The 14,669-nt window shown below is 43.3% G+C and overlaps 2 long non-coding RNA genes across 3 annotated transcripts; both read right to left on the bottom strand.

Annotated features, from left to right (window-relative positions):
* Positions 1–1,398: 1,398 nt before the first annotated feature.
* LOC116780758 lies at positions 1,399–9,532 on the bottom strand. 2 transcript variants are annotated; one of them, XR_004354613.1, is made up of 4 exons: positions 9,511–9,532; positions 8,671–8,804; positions 4,638–4,741; positions 1,399–1,449 (listed from the first exon to the last, which is right to left on the bottom strand). It is a non-coding gene; the product is annotated as an uncharacterized LOC116780758 (long non-coding RNA). The 2 variants fall into 2 exon arrangements; XR_004354612.1 differs by lacking the exon at positions 1,399–1,449 and having other exon boundaries at positions 4,482–4,741.
* A 1,151-nt stretch (positions 9,533–10,683) lies between these two features.
* LOC116780753 lies at positions 10,684–14,191 on the bottom strand. Its single transcript, XR_004354610.1, has 3 exons — positions 14,077–14,191; positions 13,751–13,773; positions 10,684–10,814 (listed from the first exon to the last, which is right to left on the bottom strand). It is a non-coding gene; the product is annotated as an uncharacterized LOC116780753 (long non-coding RNA).
* Between the last annotated feature and the right edge of the window lie 478 nt (positions 14,192–14,669).

Raw genomic sequence — 14,669 nt, 5'->3', positions numbered from 1 at the left:
GAGCTGACACAAGGAAGTCAGAGGGATTCCAGGCCCGAGGTTTATTTTTTGCCCTTCTTAATTGCTTTAAATTCACATGAGAAAACCAGTAATTTCTCCTTTCTTTCTTAATTGCTCTCAACGTTAAGAATCCAACTCATTTTCCCCCCTTTCAATCATTGGACTCAACTGTTATTATGACATGTTTGGGTTTTTTTTTTCCCTTTTCAGTGTTATTCTGCCGTTGATTTGCAGGGTGGATGGTTTATATTGCTAATTAGCAGCTATTAAAACTGGTATCCCATTCAGGCCTTGATGAATGGAGATGGAAAGGAATAAGGCATCAGAATAAATCAGAGTATAAGGAATTGATTTTTCCTTCGGGAAATCTCTCTGAATTGAACTTGAATGTGCCTCTGTGTGTGCCTGTGAATATTATATATGCATTGTAGCACTGTTGTTATGATATTTAACATGTCTTTCCAGCCTGTCATTCAAGATCTGGATACTATAAGAGTTATCTGGGAACAGAATCCTGTCTCCAGGATCCAATGAACAACTGCAGATATCCAGGAGAAATATAAACACTGGGGAAAAAAAATATGAGGAACTTATAACCAGTGTTCAACAATCTTAAATTCAGTGACTTTCCAAGCCAGAGGTGTTAACAGTCCTTGATAGAAGTCACAGAAGTTATACTGGGAAATGACATCCTGGGAAAGCAGAATTCCTGGGAGAAGCAAAGGAAAGACTCTTTTGGCTCCTCATGGAGTTGGGGAATTGAATCTTGGAAGGAATAAAGGTCAGGGATTCGAGAATTATTATTATTATTATATAGGAAAGGGACCTTCAGGTGAAATCACTGGTGAAGAGAAAGTGATTTCCAGGGACAACCATCAAATGGACTCTGAGAAGCCTCAGACAGAGCCCAAAGCTCTGACTGAGCCTTGAAGTCCTGACACAGGAATCTTTATCCCCCCTAAAAATATGAATCGGAGCTTCTTTTTAACAAGATATTTAAAAAGAAAACCAAGGAAAATATCCTGCCCCTTCAACTTCCCAGCCTTTCCCCTGCCTGAGAACCCTATTTTTGGCATTTAGGGTGTCACAGCTTTCTTTCTTGTTGTATCTGAGGTGTCTTAAACCGAGCAGGTCTTTGTATGAACATTCACCGAGAAGAAACCACTCTTGTAATTCCACCCTGTGGTGAAACACCAGTTCCAACCCTTCTTTTGAAGTCTGTGACCTCTTGGTGGGATACATCAAAAACTCGTCTACCTCCAAATTCCCTGCAGTGAGGATTCCTGCCTTTATTGGGACAAAACAATTCCATGTTTTCCCATGGAAGAAGACTCCATATGTGGTGGAAGCTGGCAGAGCTGCAAAAAGCCTGGTGAGATGGACCAACAAATGTGAGCTCTGGCACTGGGGTGATGTTCCTCTGTGTTGGAGATCTCCATGTGGCTCCATCTGCAGAAGAAACCAAAAAAAAGAGCTGATGGATGAGGCTGGAGCAGGGAATCAAAGCCCATCTGGAATTAAATCTGGTGAGGGACAACAAGACAATTTTCTACAGGCATATTAATGGGAAGAGTAGGAAACAATGCGGGCCTGCTGCTCAACAAGGTAGGAATCCTGGTGACAAAGAGCGTGGAAATGGTCCAGGTACTCAAGGTCTTCTTCACTTAAGTCTTTACTGATAAGATCAGCCTTCAGAAATTTCTGGACCAGAGCAAGGAATATTTATCCTCAGTGGAGGAGGAATCAAGTTGGGGAACACTAAGACAAACTAGACATGTAGAATTCATGGGCCATGACAGGATGAATCTGTGGGTACTGATGTCATTGCAAGGTCACCTCACTTACCTTTGAAAGGTTGTGGTGGTCAGGGAAGGTTCCTGGGAGCAGAGGGAGGCAAATGTCCCTCCTGTCTTCAAGAGGGACAAGAAGGGTAACTCAGGCCAGCTTTGGGAAGGTGAGCCCCCCAGTGCCCTCAGCCTCTCCTCACACCATTTGTACTCCAGTCCCTTCCCCAGCCTTGTTACTCTTCTCTGCACCTGCTCCAGCCCCTCCATGTCCTTTCTGAACTGAGGGCCCAGAACTGGACACAGCACTCGAGGTGAGGCCTCATCAGTGCTGAGTCCAGAGGAGAATCCCTTCCCTGCTCCTGCTGCCACACTCTTCCTGATCCAGGTCAGGATCCATTGGCCTTCTTGGCCACCTGGGCACACTCTGGCTCCTGTTCAGCTTCCTGTCAATCCAAACTCCCAGGTCTCTTCCTACCTGGCTGCTCTCCAGCTACTCTGTCCCAGCCTGGAGCTGCTGGGGGTTGTTGTGGCCAAAGTGCAGGACCCGGCACTTGGCCTTGTGGAACCTCATCCCTTTGGAATCAGCCCATGGATTCAGCCTATCCAGGTCCCTCTGCAGAGCCCTCCTGCCTTCCAGCTGATCAACACTCCCCCCCAGCTTGGTGTCCTCTGCAAATTTGCAAATTTGCTGATCGATTCACTCGATCCCCTCATCCAGACATCAATAAAGACATTAAACAGGACTGGGCCCAGCACTGATCCCTGGGGACACCACTGGTAACTGGATCCCAACTGGATGCAGCATTGTTCCTACCACTCTCTGGTCTCAGCCATCAGCCAGTTCTTAACCCTAAGCTGTCAACCACAATCTTTTCTTCTGCAAAACCATGAAATTTTACTTGAGAAATAATTACCAGAAAACCCATCAATTGGAAAAAGAGACGACATCCCACCCTGCCTGACAGTGAATAAGCCAAAACTGTGTGATGTCAACCAGGACATAAATAGTTAAAACTTACACTTATTTTTAAGTGTCTAAAAACCTAAAGCCACTGCAGCAACACAATAACTGCAAAAATGATACTGAAAAAATTGCTGGTTGTTATGTTAAAGAATGTTACGAGTCCCTGTTGTGAAAAAGCAATTCCTGTCTTCCTTTTTTTTCTTCATTGTGCTTATGGTTCTTAGGAAGTTTTGGGCAGAGAAGTTGGAAGAAAAGCAGTTTGACTGATTTTGTGCTGAGCTCTTTGACAAGGGAACCTTCCACTTCCAGCTACACATTGAAAACAGAGATAAATCGGGGGACATTTGGTCAGGCGGGAAAGTAAGAAAACAAGGGAACTCACAGAAATGTGTGACCAAACCTCATGAAATATAGAAGAGAAGAGGCTTTTCCTCAGGGACCCCAAAATGCAGTTTTGTTGCAAGGCAGAAAACCCTGGAAAGTGCTGGACTAATGATGGGAGAAATGGATCTGTTTTCTAACACAGTAATCAAAGAATAATTTTGCTTTAAAATATTTTTTTCTCCTTTTCCCCAGCACACCCAAAGACCTTTCTTGAAACAGCACATTTATGTAGCTGGAATTCCCAAAAGAAAATATTTACAGATTCAAAGACAGATGTGTGGGGGTTTTGTGCTCACTTTAATTCAAATTTTGGGTAAAATCCTCTTGAAAGCTCTCTCTGACCCAGGCCTCATCACACTGGTACTGAAGGGCCTCTCCAAACTGGACTGTGCCTAAAAGTTTGTAGAATCACAGAATGGTTTGGGTAGGAAGGGACCTTAAAGATCATCCAGTTCCAACCCCAGGGACACCTTCTACTAGACCTGTTTGCTTAAAGAAAAATTTATGTGTTTGTGAGCTTATTTATATAAATATCTCCATTTGAATTGCTCAGTACATTTGTGTTGGCTCTTAATTGGTAGATTTTGTGAGCTTTGCTTTTTCTTTATTTAATTTCACTTATGTTGTAGCAGAGGTTCATTTTTTTCACGCCCCAGCCCCCGGGAGACACCAGCAGGTAAAATTTGCCCTTTGGTCTAATGGAAAAATAATGATTCCCTGGAGTAATTGCTTTGGTTCCTGTAGGATTATGAAGGCAGCCTTTCTTTCTCTTTTCCTTTTTTTCTTTTTCTTTCTTTCTTTTTCTTTCTTTCTTTCTTTCTTTCTTTCTTTCTTTCTTTCTTTCTTTCTTTCTTTCTTTCTTTCTTTCTATCTTCCTTCCTTCCTTCCTTTCTTCCTTCCTTCCTTTCTTCCTTCCTTCCTTCCTTTCTCTTTCTTTCTTTCATTTTCTTTTTCTTTCTTATTTTCTCTTTTTTTCTTTCTTCCTTCTTTTTCTTTTTCTTTTTCTTTTTCTTTTTCTTTTTCTTTTTCTTTTTCTTTTTCTTTTTCTTTTTCTTTTTCTTTTTCTTTTTCTTTTTCTTTTTCTTTTTCTTTTTCTCTTTCCTTCTTCTTTTCTCTTTCTTTCTTTCTTCCTTTCTTTCTTTCTTTCTCTTTCTTTATTCCTTTCTTTCTCTTTCTTTCTTACTTACTTTCTTTCTCTTTCTTTCTTTCTTTCTTTCTTTCTTTCTTTCTTTCTTTCTTTCTTTCTTTCTTTCTTTCCTTCCTTCCTTCCTTCCCTCCTTCATTCCTTCCCTCCTTCCTCTCCTCCCTCCTCCCTTCCTCTCTTTCCCTTTCCTCCCCCTCTCTGACATTTTTGTTGACTTTTGGGAACTGATTTTGCTTCCCAGCCCTCACTTCAATATTCCTATATTTTTGAGCTGCAAATGGAAATCTTTAAAAAGCAGCATCTGGCTGAGGAAGGAACTTCAAGATCAAACCATCCCAGACCAATGGAGCAGAACAACCTGGGGGTCAAGGAGATGCAACTGCTCAATTTTGGAATCTGCCTCTTGGATGCTGGCTTGGAGAAGCCTTCCCTGAATCCTTGGTGTCCCCTCCTCAGAAAATCCTGGAAACAAAGAGTCAGAGCTTGTGTCAGAGTTATGGGAACTGAAAAACACTCTGCAGCCTTGGGAAGTGCTAAAACCAGAGGATTTATTTGGGAATCCATTGAAATGAGTTATAGTGGTATGAAAAACCCATAAAAATCAGATAAACCTCCACCTACATTCCTGAAAAGGCGACTTCTCCCTGTAAACCAGTGTATTGTGAGGGCAAACATATGGAAAGGGGGAGACAACTGTACCTCTGAACACGAGGTTGTATCTCCCAGAATTCTTTCCAGTCCCTCAGGACACTGCTCAGCTCAGCTCGTGTCTGCATTCCCAAACAGTGTCTCCCAAAAGAAGGTGACTGTATCCAAAATATCTACTGGACACAGTCCTTGGCCTGTGCTGTTCTCCAAACCACACACTGGGTTTGTCCTGGCTGAATTCCCATTGGCACAGGCCAAACATCCCAGAATGGAACAGGATGGACCATCACAGGTCGGGATTTGCTGTTCTGTACTCTTACCTAGATTAATATCATGGAATCATAGAAGGGTTTAAGTTGGAGGGGACCTTCAAGATCAGCCAGTTCCAACCCCCTGCCCTGGGCAGGGACACCTCTCACTCCCTTTTACAACCTTTCAGGTTTCTCAGAGCTCCATCCAGCCCGACCTTGGACACTTCCGGGGACGGGACATCCACAGCTCCTCTGGGAAACCCGTTCCAGTGCCTCCCCCAAAATGTTCTGGGGGACCTGGCCTTCATGAAGGCTTCTTTTTGAAACCAAACTATTTTATTCTGACAACTTCCCACAAGTAAGAGGATTTAACCTGTCCAAAGAAGGATCTATTCCCTGTGCCTCTCTCTAATCAAGCCACTGTCCAAACAAGCAGCAGTTTTCCTGTTCCAGTTTGGTTTTACTCCAAACAAACATCAAACTAAACAAAAATATCCCCCTGGTTGCTTTGCCCAGACGACTGAGAAGGATGGTGCCTTCAGAGGCTTGTTTTGTCCTTCCTACAAAGGCAATAAGTCTGGTATTTACAGGAGAATGTTATTTTCAGTGATCCCAGTTGTGTTTCCTCTTCTTTGTGTGTCATTGGCACTGCTGGGTGTTACCACTGAGTGACAATTTTGGCAAACCCACAATTGTTGCACCCCAAGATACCTTGTTTTACCAAGTCTTCCTGGGTTTTGTTGCTTTGAGAGCACCCAGTGCTCCCCAAAATACACAAATGAGGGTGGTTATTTGCAGAAAACGAAGTTCTACATTTCTCTTTGTGTCTTGATGCTTTGTGGACTTTATTTCATGCCGGCGAATTGAAGGAGAACATCCTGAATTAAATATAGACAGTCTAGGAAAGGTGCCAGGTAATAAACACCCCAGCAAACAGGGAATCCCACCTGCTGGCAGGTGCCTCTCTCTGGTTTTATGGGATCAGAGCAACGTGTTCAGGAATATTACACCATTCTGAGCCATTCCAAGGAATTCCCAGAGTGGGAAATTGCCGTGATGCAATAGATGTTGCCACAGATCTCTCCCAGCAGAGTTCAAAGTGGAACAGAAGGATATGAATAGATGAGAACACAAACTGGGACACTCAGGTTAAATTGGTCCTTGGAATAAACCAGGCAAGAAATTATGGTTAGTGAACTATTTTTTGTCGCTATTAATAGATAAAAAAAAGAACCCCAAAATATAAAAAAGATTATTCTTGACATCTTTGAGGGAGATATGGAGGGAGTGTTGCTTCCCCAGCTACCAGATGTTAAGAAAATGAGAAATGCAAAATGATTGTTGTTTGGAAACTTCACCATTTTTCTAGTTATCCAAGAGAATTTTGGGGAAATCTGAAGGCATTCAACCCCAATAAATAAAAATTATAAATACAGACACTGGGAAGTGTTAAAATTCTCAAGAGTGAGAGAGAGCAAGGAGTAGAAATCCTGCTGATGGTGGATGAATTAACCTAAAATATTGCATCTGCAAGAAGGACCCACCGTTTGTTGATGAAAGAAAGCCCTCCTAATATTTTCCAGATATGGATTATTGATTTTTTAGGCTGGGAAAACAAAAAATATGCAGCATTTAGGCTCAGTTCTACTCCTGTGATTGGTCTGGTTTCACATGCTCCGTGAATTCTTACGGTGACTTTGGGCTGGATTCCTCTCCTTGAACAAACACAAAAGCCTGAGGTGACAATTCCATGAACCACAGGTTAAAAAAAATTAGGCAAATTCACTAGTTTTGCTGAGGAAAATCCGTGTGTCAGTAGGACCTCCTGCCTCCATCAGCTCTTGACTGGGAAGGAGGGAATGAGATCTCTCAGCTTTCACAGGGGCACAGCATGGAAAATTATTTTGGAAGGCTGAGAGTGATCAAAGCAGCAGGGAAATCAAAGATAGACTTTGATAATAAAATTCACAGAGATGGAAAGGAACAGGTTCTTCCTCCAGAGGGTGGTTGGGCACTGAACAGGCTCCCCAGGGAATGGGCACAGCCCTAAACCTGCCAGAGCTCCAGCAGAATTTGGACAGTGCTCTCAGGGACAGGGTGGGATTGTTGGGGTGTCTGTGCAGGGCCAGAAGTTGGACTGGATGATCCTTGTGGGCCCTCCCAACTCAGGATATTCCATGAGTCCATGACTTCCTGAGGTCAGTTATCCCAGGTTTTGCCATAAGAAATGGGCAGTTCCACCTGGGTCCACCCTGATCCACTTAAGTAGGAATGTTGTTGTTCTTCCCACACTGAGCACTTCCCACAACAATCAATTCCTGAGCCTTCCTGAGGAAAAGATTTTGGGAACTTCCAAGCTTATGTCGTTTCCTGGGCCATTCTCCATGGATCTGCCCTCTGGACTGTTCCCTTTGTTCCGAAAAAGGCTTTTACATACCTGTTTTATCAGATCCTCCTGTGACACATCTGAGTTCTCTACATTTATTTTTAGGATTTTTGTGAGGATATGAATAGTGGTGCAGGAGGAGTTAACACACATAACACTTCTTACAAGCTTGGAAATTTGCTTTTGTGTCTCAATACCAGATGATTTTTTGGCTGTGTGAGTTGGGCATTTGGAGGGATATGGATTTTTGGTAGACTTTGGTGACATAAAATGAAAAGTCTGGGTCATCCATCCCGAGATCTCTGTCTTTAGACTTTTCTTATGTAAGGAACAGATAAAATAACCCCCAAAAAACTAAAGACATGGTCCAAAACACAGATTCTGATTTGCCCAGAGCATTTTAAGTGACACCTCCCTGTTGCAATCCCACTAAGCCTGTGCTAAATATAAATAAAACATGTATATAATATAAACATCCTGTACTAAATGCAACTCTTGAAGGGAAATCCCTGAAGAAAGCAAAGCTGCACTTCCAGGACATGAAGAGACCCAATTAAAGGATCAAAGCCAACCAAACCAGGATCTAAAATCAATTAATTGATCTTTGAAAGGAAATCAATTAGAGAAAAGAATGCTGTTGCTGGTCAACCAGGTACTCTGATAGTTCCTGGGATGATGGTTTGTAGTAGCTGAGAATTAAACACTCTCTTCCAATTGTTTCTTAATTTTTCTCTTTTCTTCCTTAATTTTTCTCTTTTACACTCTCTTCAGATTGTTTCTTCCATAGTTTTTCTCTTTGTAGCCTTTTTAGGTATCCAACACATTTTTAAGACTTTCACCATCCAGAAAACTCCTTCTTGCTCTTCAGTCTGCATGAAAATGTCTCTTTGTGATTTTCAGACACTGGACATTGACATCCCATAATATTTTTCTCCAGACAGGTGGTGTCTTAAATTGTCATGTACATAAGGGACATTTCAACGTGACTGCTCCTCATTAACCCACAGAGATTTTTCAGATCCCAACTAAGAGCCAGGAGAGGAATCAGCTCCAGTCCTTTTGAGACCTCCCATCCCCCACAACTTCTGCTCTCATTTTTTAAATACCTTTTCCTCTGCCATTTCATCCCACACAAGTGAACCATGGCAGCTTTCCTGTGTATCCTTTGCATTTTCAGAGCTTACAGGGCATGGAAAAAAATCAGGGATGATATTGCAAGCCTCTGGAAAACAGATCTTTTCTGTGATGAAAAGAGAAAAGAAGGTAATGTCTATTTTTTGTGTACTCTAGGTCAGCAAAACTGGGGAAACTCCATGCTGGTCACATGGGAAACATGTGAACTGCAGCTACTCTTAACCACAGGCTCATGTGCTACAGATAAACATCACATGGAAATCTGGAATTATAGAATCATTAAGGTCGGAAAAGACCTCCAAGATCATCGAGTCCAACAATTAAGCCCAGACTGACAAGGCCACCACTAACCAGTGTCCCCAAGTGCCGCATCCACATGGCTTTTAAATCCCTCCAGAGATGGGGACTCCACCACTACCCTGGGTAGCTAGGCCAGGACTGAAAAAGCCTTTCAGTGAAGAAATTGTTCTTAATTTCCAATATCAACCTTCCCCGGTGCAACTCGAGGTCATTTCCTCTCATCCTGTCCCTTGTTCCCTGGGAGCAGGGCCTGATCCCCCCTGGCTCCCCCCTCCTGGCAGGGAGTTTTAGAGAGCAAGAAGATCCCCCTTGAGCCTCCTTTTCTCCAGGTTGAGCCCCTCCAGCTCCCTCAGCTGCTCCTGGTGCTCCAGCCCCTTCTCCAGCTCCATTCCCTTCCCTGGGCATGCTCCAGTCTCTCCATGTCTTTCTTGTCCTGAAGGGCCCAAAACTGATCCCAGGATTTGAGGCAGTTCAGGCTGTTTTCTGCTCTGAGGAGGCCGCTGAGAACTGACCTGGTCAGTGCATGCAGAGCAGGGTCTCCAGAGAGCTGGGTTTAAATATCTGGGTTTAAATAAGTTAATTAAAACTCTCTTACAATGAAGGTTCTGCATTAACCACTAACTAGAGGGGGCAGCCAGACATTATGGGGTCAAGGTTAAGCCCATATTTTTGCTCTCCCTCCTCTTTAAGGAGGTTTGAAGACACAGGAGATAAAGACATGGGAGCAACCGTTGGGAAGGAGAAATCCTTTCCCCATTTCCAGGAGCAGGGGGAAGCTTCAGGTATGAAACCATAATACATATTTTTAAAACCCTAAGAGCAGACTGTGCTGCAGGCCTGGAGAGCAAAGGCTGCACATCTCTCCTCCAATGGGTTGTTTTTACAATCACAGGCTGGTTTGGGTTGAAAAGGACCTTAAAAATCATCTCATTCCAAGCCCTCTGCCATGGGCAGGGACACCTTCCACTATCCCAGGTTGCTCAGAGCCCCAGCCAGCCCACTCTGGGGTTTCTCCTGGGTGACACATGAGTCACTGAACCTCCAGTAGCTCAGGCAGATCTCAGATTCGCTGTTCAAACTCAGTTTCAGGCTCATCTCAATATTTATCTCATAACAAACAACTCTTTTGACTGGCTTCAAAGCAGTGATATTTCTATGAGAAATGTCTCCTTTCAGGGGATTTGCCTTTTTTTTTTTTTATAAGAACAAAGCAAACAGCCCCTCCTTCCCCTTCGCTCCAATCCCAAACTATCACTTGACATTTTTCAGTCTTCTACCAAAGCCCTCAAAGTTTTATGTCTCATCTGAAAAAGATGCTGGTACTGAAATGTTTTATGAGAAAAGTAAACACTGTGGCCATTTTCCCCATGGTCTTGCTTTTCCTGTAGCTCTGTCACAATAAAATCCATAATTTTTCTTGGTATTGGCTCTGGAGAATTTTAATGTGGCCATCAGGAACCCAACTCACAGAATCCCAGAATCGTTGAGGTGAGAAAATACCTCCAAAATCATCGAGTCCAATCTGTGCCCCACCCCACCTTGTCACCCAGCCCACAGCACTGAGTGCCACGTCCAGGCCTTCCTTGGACACCTCCAGGGATGGGGACTCCACCACCTCCCTGGGAAGTCTATCCCACTGCTTAACAACCCTTTCCAATAAGAATTTTTTCCTGAATTCCCCAACCCAGTTTGCTGAGCTGTTCCCTGGGTAGCACCATCAGTTGTTCCAATGTTGCTCCTCAAAGACCCAGCCCTTGGTTTTTTTGCATTCTGGTGCTCCTGGAGTGGTAATGACCTCTGAGTCCAACTGACTTCCCTAAATGTGGTGGAATTAGCAATTGGTACACTGGAAAATCACAGAATGGTTTGGGTTGGAATGGACCTTAAGGATCATCTTGTTCCAACCCTTTGCCGTGGGCAGGGACACCTCCCACCAGAGCAGGTTACTCCAAACCCTGTCCAACCTGGCTTTGAACACTTCCAGGGATGGAGCAGGTCATGATTTGGCACATTATAGAAACATTATTCACAGCTGTTGTGTTCTCACTCCATAATTAACATATTAATCAGTGAAGAGAAGAGGATTTGGGAAAATCTGGTGTCACAGTGATCTTCTGTCTCTATTTCTGCTGCATTAATTTATATTTTAACATATGTTGGGGTGTCATTTATGGTGAATTCCCATCAAAATTTGTTCTGCTTAACATGGAGATCTTCTCATGGAGACCTGTCAATGGGCATATGCTGGATTACATCTAATTTTTTCTTTCTGTTCACTGCCCTGAACTTATATTTACAGTGAATGATTTCACAGATTTCTTTTCCATATCCCCGGGATTTATTTATAGAGAGTGGAAAGAACATTGGGTTGTTTTCTTTACTAATTTGTCACTTTTAATGCTTGTCACCCAGATTTCTTTTCTGCAAATAAACAGAAGAAAGAATATGCAAATCCAGCTTATACTTCTGGAGGTTTCTCCATATCAAAAGGATTCAGAATTAGAAGAAAAATGTGAGAGAGAAAAGTTGAATTAATTTTATTTGGTTCCTTACAGCCCGGCATATTCTGTGATTCTGTGAACACAATCCTTCTTTAGAGAGGATTCCTAGTTTTCCATCAAAAAACCTTCCTTCTATAACACTTCACATTTTTCATCCAGAATGTCTTCGGATGTTAAAAGAACGAAATAGTTTTTTGGATAGAGCTGCTAAAAAAATAAAAACTTCTCACCTTTAAAACCTGAAAATTCTCTTTTTCCAAAATATTTTTAATCCAGTTCTCAGACTTTACAGGTTTTAATTAAAACTCAAAGAGTTCTGACAGATACAAACCTTTTGCATGAAAACTTTGAGGAAAAAAGGCATTTTCCATCCCTGTGAAATCATTATTTCTTCCAGCAGTCACAGGTTTCCTTGGAATCATAGCTGAGGGAAGATCCCTCTTAGTCAGTGCCATGGAAAAGATGTTTTCTAGGGAGTTTCATCAAGTTGTTGTTTCTTGTTTGTAAATATCCCACGACTTCCTGCAGTGTTTGTTAAAAAAAGGCCTCATCATGGTGGATATTTTATCCCACACTCCAAGAGTTGTTCATCAACCCCCCCAAATACACACCCTAAAAAGGAAAACAGGCCAAACATCTCTACCTTTCTCCCTCCCCTATTTCAAGATGATGAAAGCGAAGCTTTGGGCTATGAAAACCTCTATCCATAACTCTTTTTTTTTTCCCTTCAGGAAACAACAAATAGACACAGGAATGGAAATGTTCTTCTCCCCACAAACACACTTTTGAACACAAGGGATGGATGTAACTGCTGCCCAGAAAAAAAATGACAACCGAATTACTCAGGTTTTTCCCCACAGAGAGTCTCTTTCTCCTTCCACCTGATTTTTGGATCATTCAGATTTTATTTTTTCAGCTTTTGCATAGTCTTAACCAACTGATCCCATGGAACCAGGCTGGGAGAGCTGGGGGTGTCCACCTGGAGAAGAGAAGGCTCCAAGGAGGCCTTTGAGCCCCTTCCAGTGCCTAAAGATGCTCCAAGAGAGCTGGAGAGGGACTTGGGACAAGAGATCAAGTGAGAGGACACACAGAATGGCTTCCCACTGCCAGAGAATAGGGATAGATGGGATATTGGGAAGGAATTCTTCCCTGGGAGGGTGGGGAGGCCCTGGCACAGGTTGCCCAGAGAAGCTGTGGCTGCCCCATCGCTGGAAGTGTCCAAGGCCAGGTTGGACGGGGCTTGGAGCAACCTGGTCTAGTGGAAGGTGTCCCTGCCCATGGCAAGGGGTTGGAACTGGATGATCCTGAAGGTTCCTTCCAACCCAAAACTTTCCACGATTCCATGATTCAATGACTCTATGAAGGCCTCTCTAGTTCCTGTTACAGACTTCCAATGACATTTAAATCCTGGTCTAGTGGAAAATGTCCCTCCCTATGACAGAGTTTGGGACTGGATGATCTTTAAGATTCCTTCCAACCCAAATCATTCTACGATTCAATGATTGCAAAAGACTTCTTGTCCTCTTGGAACCACCATGATGGAAAAGCCAATTTACCACCATCTCCACCCTCCCCAGGTTGGACTCTTGGAATGTCCTCCAACATGCAGATGAGTCTCCTTAAATGAGTCGCTTTTACTCTTGTCTTCCTTGGGGAAAATTCTTTAAAACTGTTTGGTTTGCAGGAGTTGTTGAAGTTTTCTGGTTCCTTTAGAGGCTGGGCTGAGACTTCTTTGGATGCTCCCCGAAGATACAAACCCACTGTGCTTCGGAGCACCCTGGAAATGTTTACCCAGGCCTTCCACAAATAAGAGGTTTCTATTGCTGGCATAGCTAAGTGCATCCTTAAAAATTATAAACTGAATTTAGATTCTAATTTTAAAAAGCAATATTATAAAATCCCAATAAAATATGGTGAAAACACTGGTGCAATATTTATTTTCTGTAAGCATATTAAAGTTGTGAATGGGGAAATTGTGGCCTTCAAATCATACAATCATCAAGGTTGGAAAAGACCTCCAAGATCAAGTCCAACCTTCCACACAATATCACCATTCCCACTAAACCATGTCTCCAAGTGCCACATCTACTTGTTTTTTGAACAATTCCAGGGGTGGGGATTCCACCCCTTCCCTGGACAGCCTATCCCATGTTTAATCACTCTTTCAATGAATGTTTGTACATTTCAAATAATCTCTATTATTACATCTCCGGGACATTTTGCAAAGGAAATTCTTGCCACATGTACCCACCTAGAACTGAAATGGAGACAGCTCTGGGGAAGGATTCATGTCATTGTGGAACAAGACCAGAAAGCAGGAATGTTACAGGAGAGAATTCCTAAATCCTCGAGAATTCATCCAGTGCATTTAGAGAGTGATTTGACTTAGATCATAGAACAGTTGGGATTGAAAGGGACCTTTAAGATCATGCAGTTCTTACCCCCTGCCATGGGCAGGGACACCTTCCACTAGACCAGGTTGCTCCAAGCCCTGTCCAACCTGGTCTTGGACACTTCCAGGGATGGGGTAGCCACAGCTTCTCTGGGCAACCTGTGCCAGGGCCTCACCACCCTCACAGGGAAGAATTTTTTCCTGATACCTGATGTTCCAGTTGTGTAGATCTGGTGGAAGTACACGGGGCAGGATGGGAGAAGGTGTGAGTGTGAGAAGGACAGAGCAAGTGTCATAGAACTATAGAACCATAGAACCACAGAACCATAGAGTCATAGAATCATGGAATCACAGAATGGTTTGGGTTGGAAGGGATCTTAAAGATCATGGAATTCCAACCCTCTGCCATGGACAGGGACACCTCCCACTAGACCGTGTTGCTCCAAGCCCTGTCCAACCTGGCCTTGGACACTTCCAGGGATGGGGTAGCCACAGTTTCTCTGGTCAACCTGTGCCAGGGCCCCACTACCCTCATGGGGAAGAATTTCTTCCTAACATCTAACCTAAAAGTCTCCTCTTTTGGCATTAGTTGCCAAGGTGTTTTCTCAGACTGATGAATCACCAGACAGAGCCTCCTGCACCTTCAACTCTGTGGCTCCTTCAGAGTCCTGCCCCAACGTCGATCTTACCCCACCCCAACCCTTTTGGTTGTTTTGGGAGGCTGTTCCAAACCCTCCTTTGGCTTTGATGCTTAGAAATGTTTTGCCTTTCCAGCCAA

Source organism: Chiroxiphia lanceolata, chromosome 1 (genome assembly GCF_009829145.1).
Source record: "Chiroxiphia lanceolata isolate bChiLan1 chromosome 1, bChiLan1.pri, whole genome shotgun sequence".
Classification (NCBI taxonomy): Eukaryota; Metazoa; Chordata; class Aves; order Passeriformes; family Pipridae; genus Chiroxiphia; species Chiroxiphia lanceolata.
The sequence above is the reverse complement of the archived record's forward strand: the minus strand, read 5'-3'. Positions and strand labels throughout refer to the sequence as shown.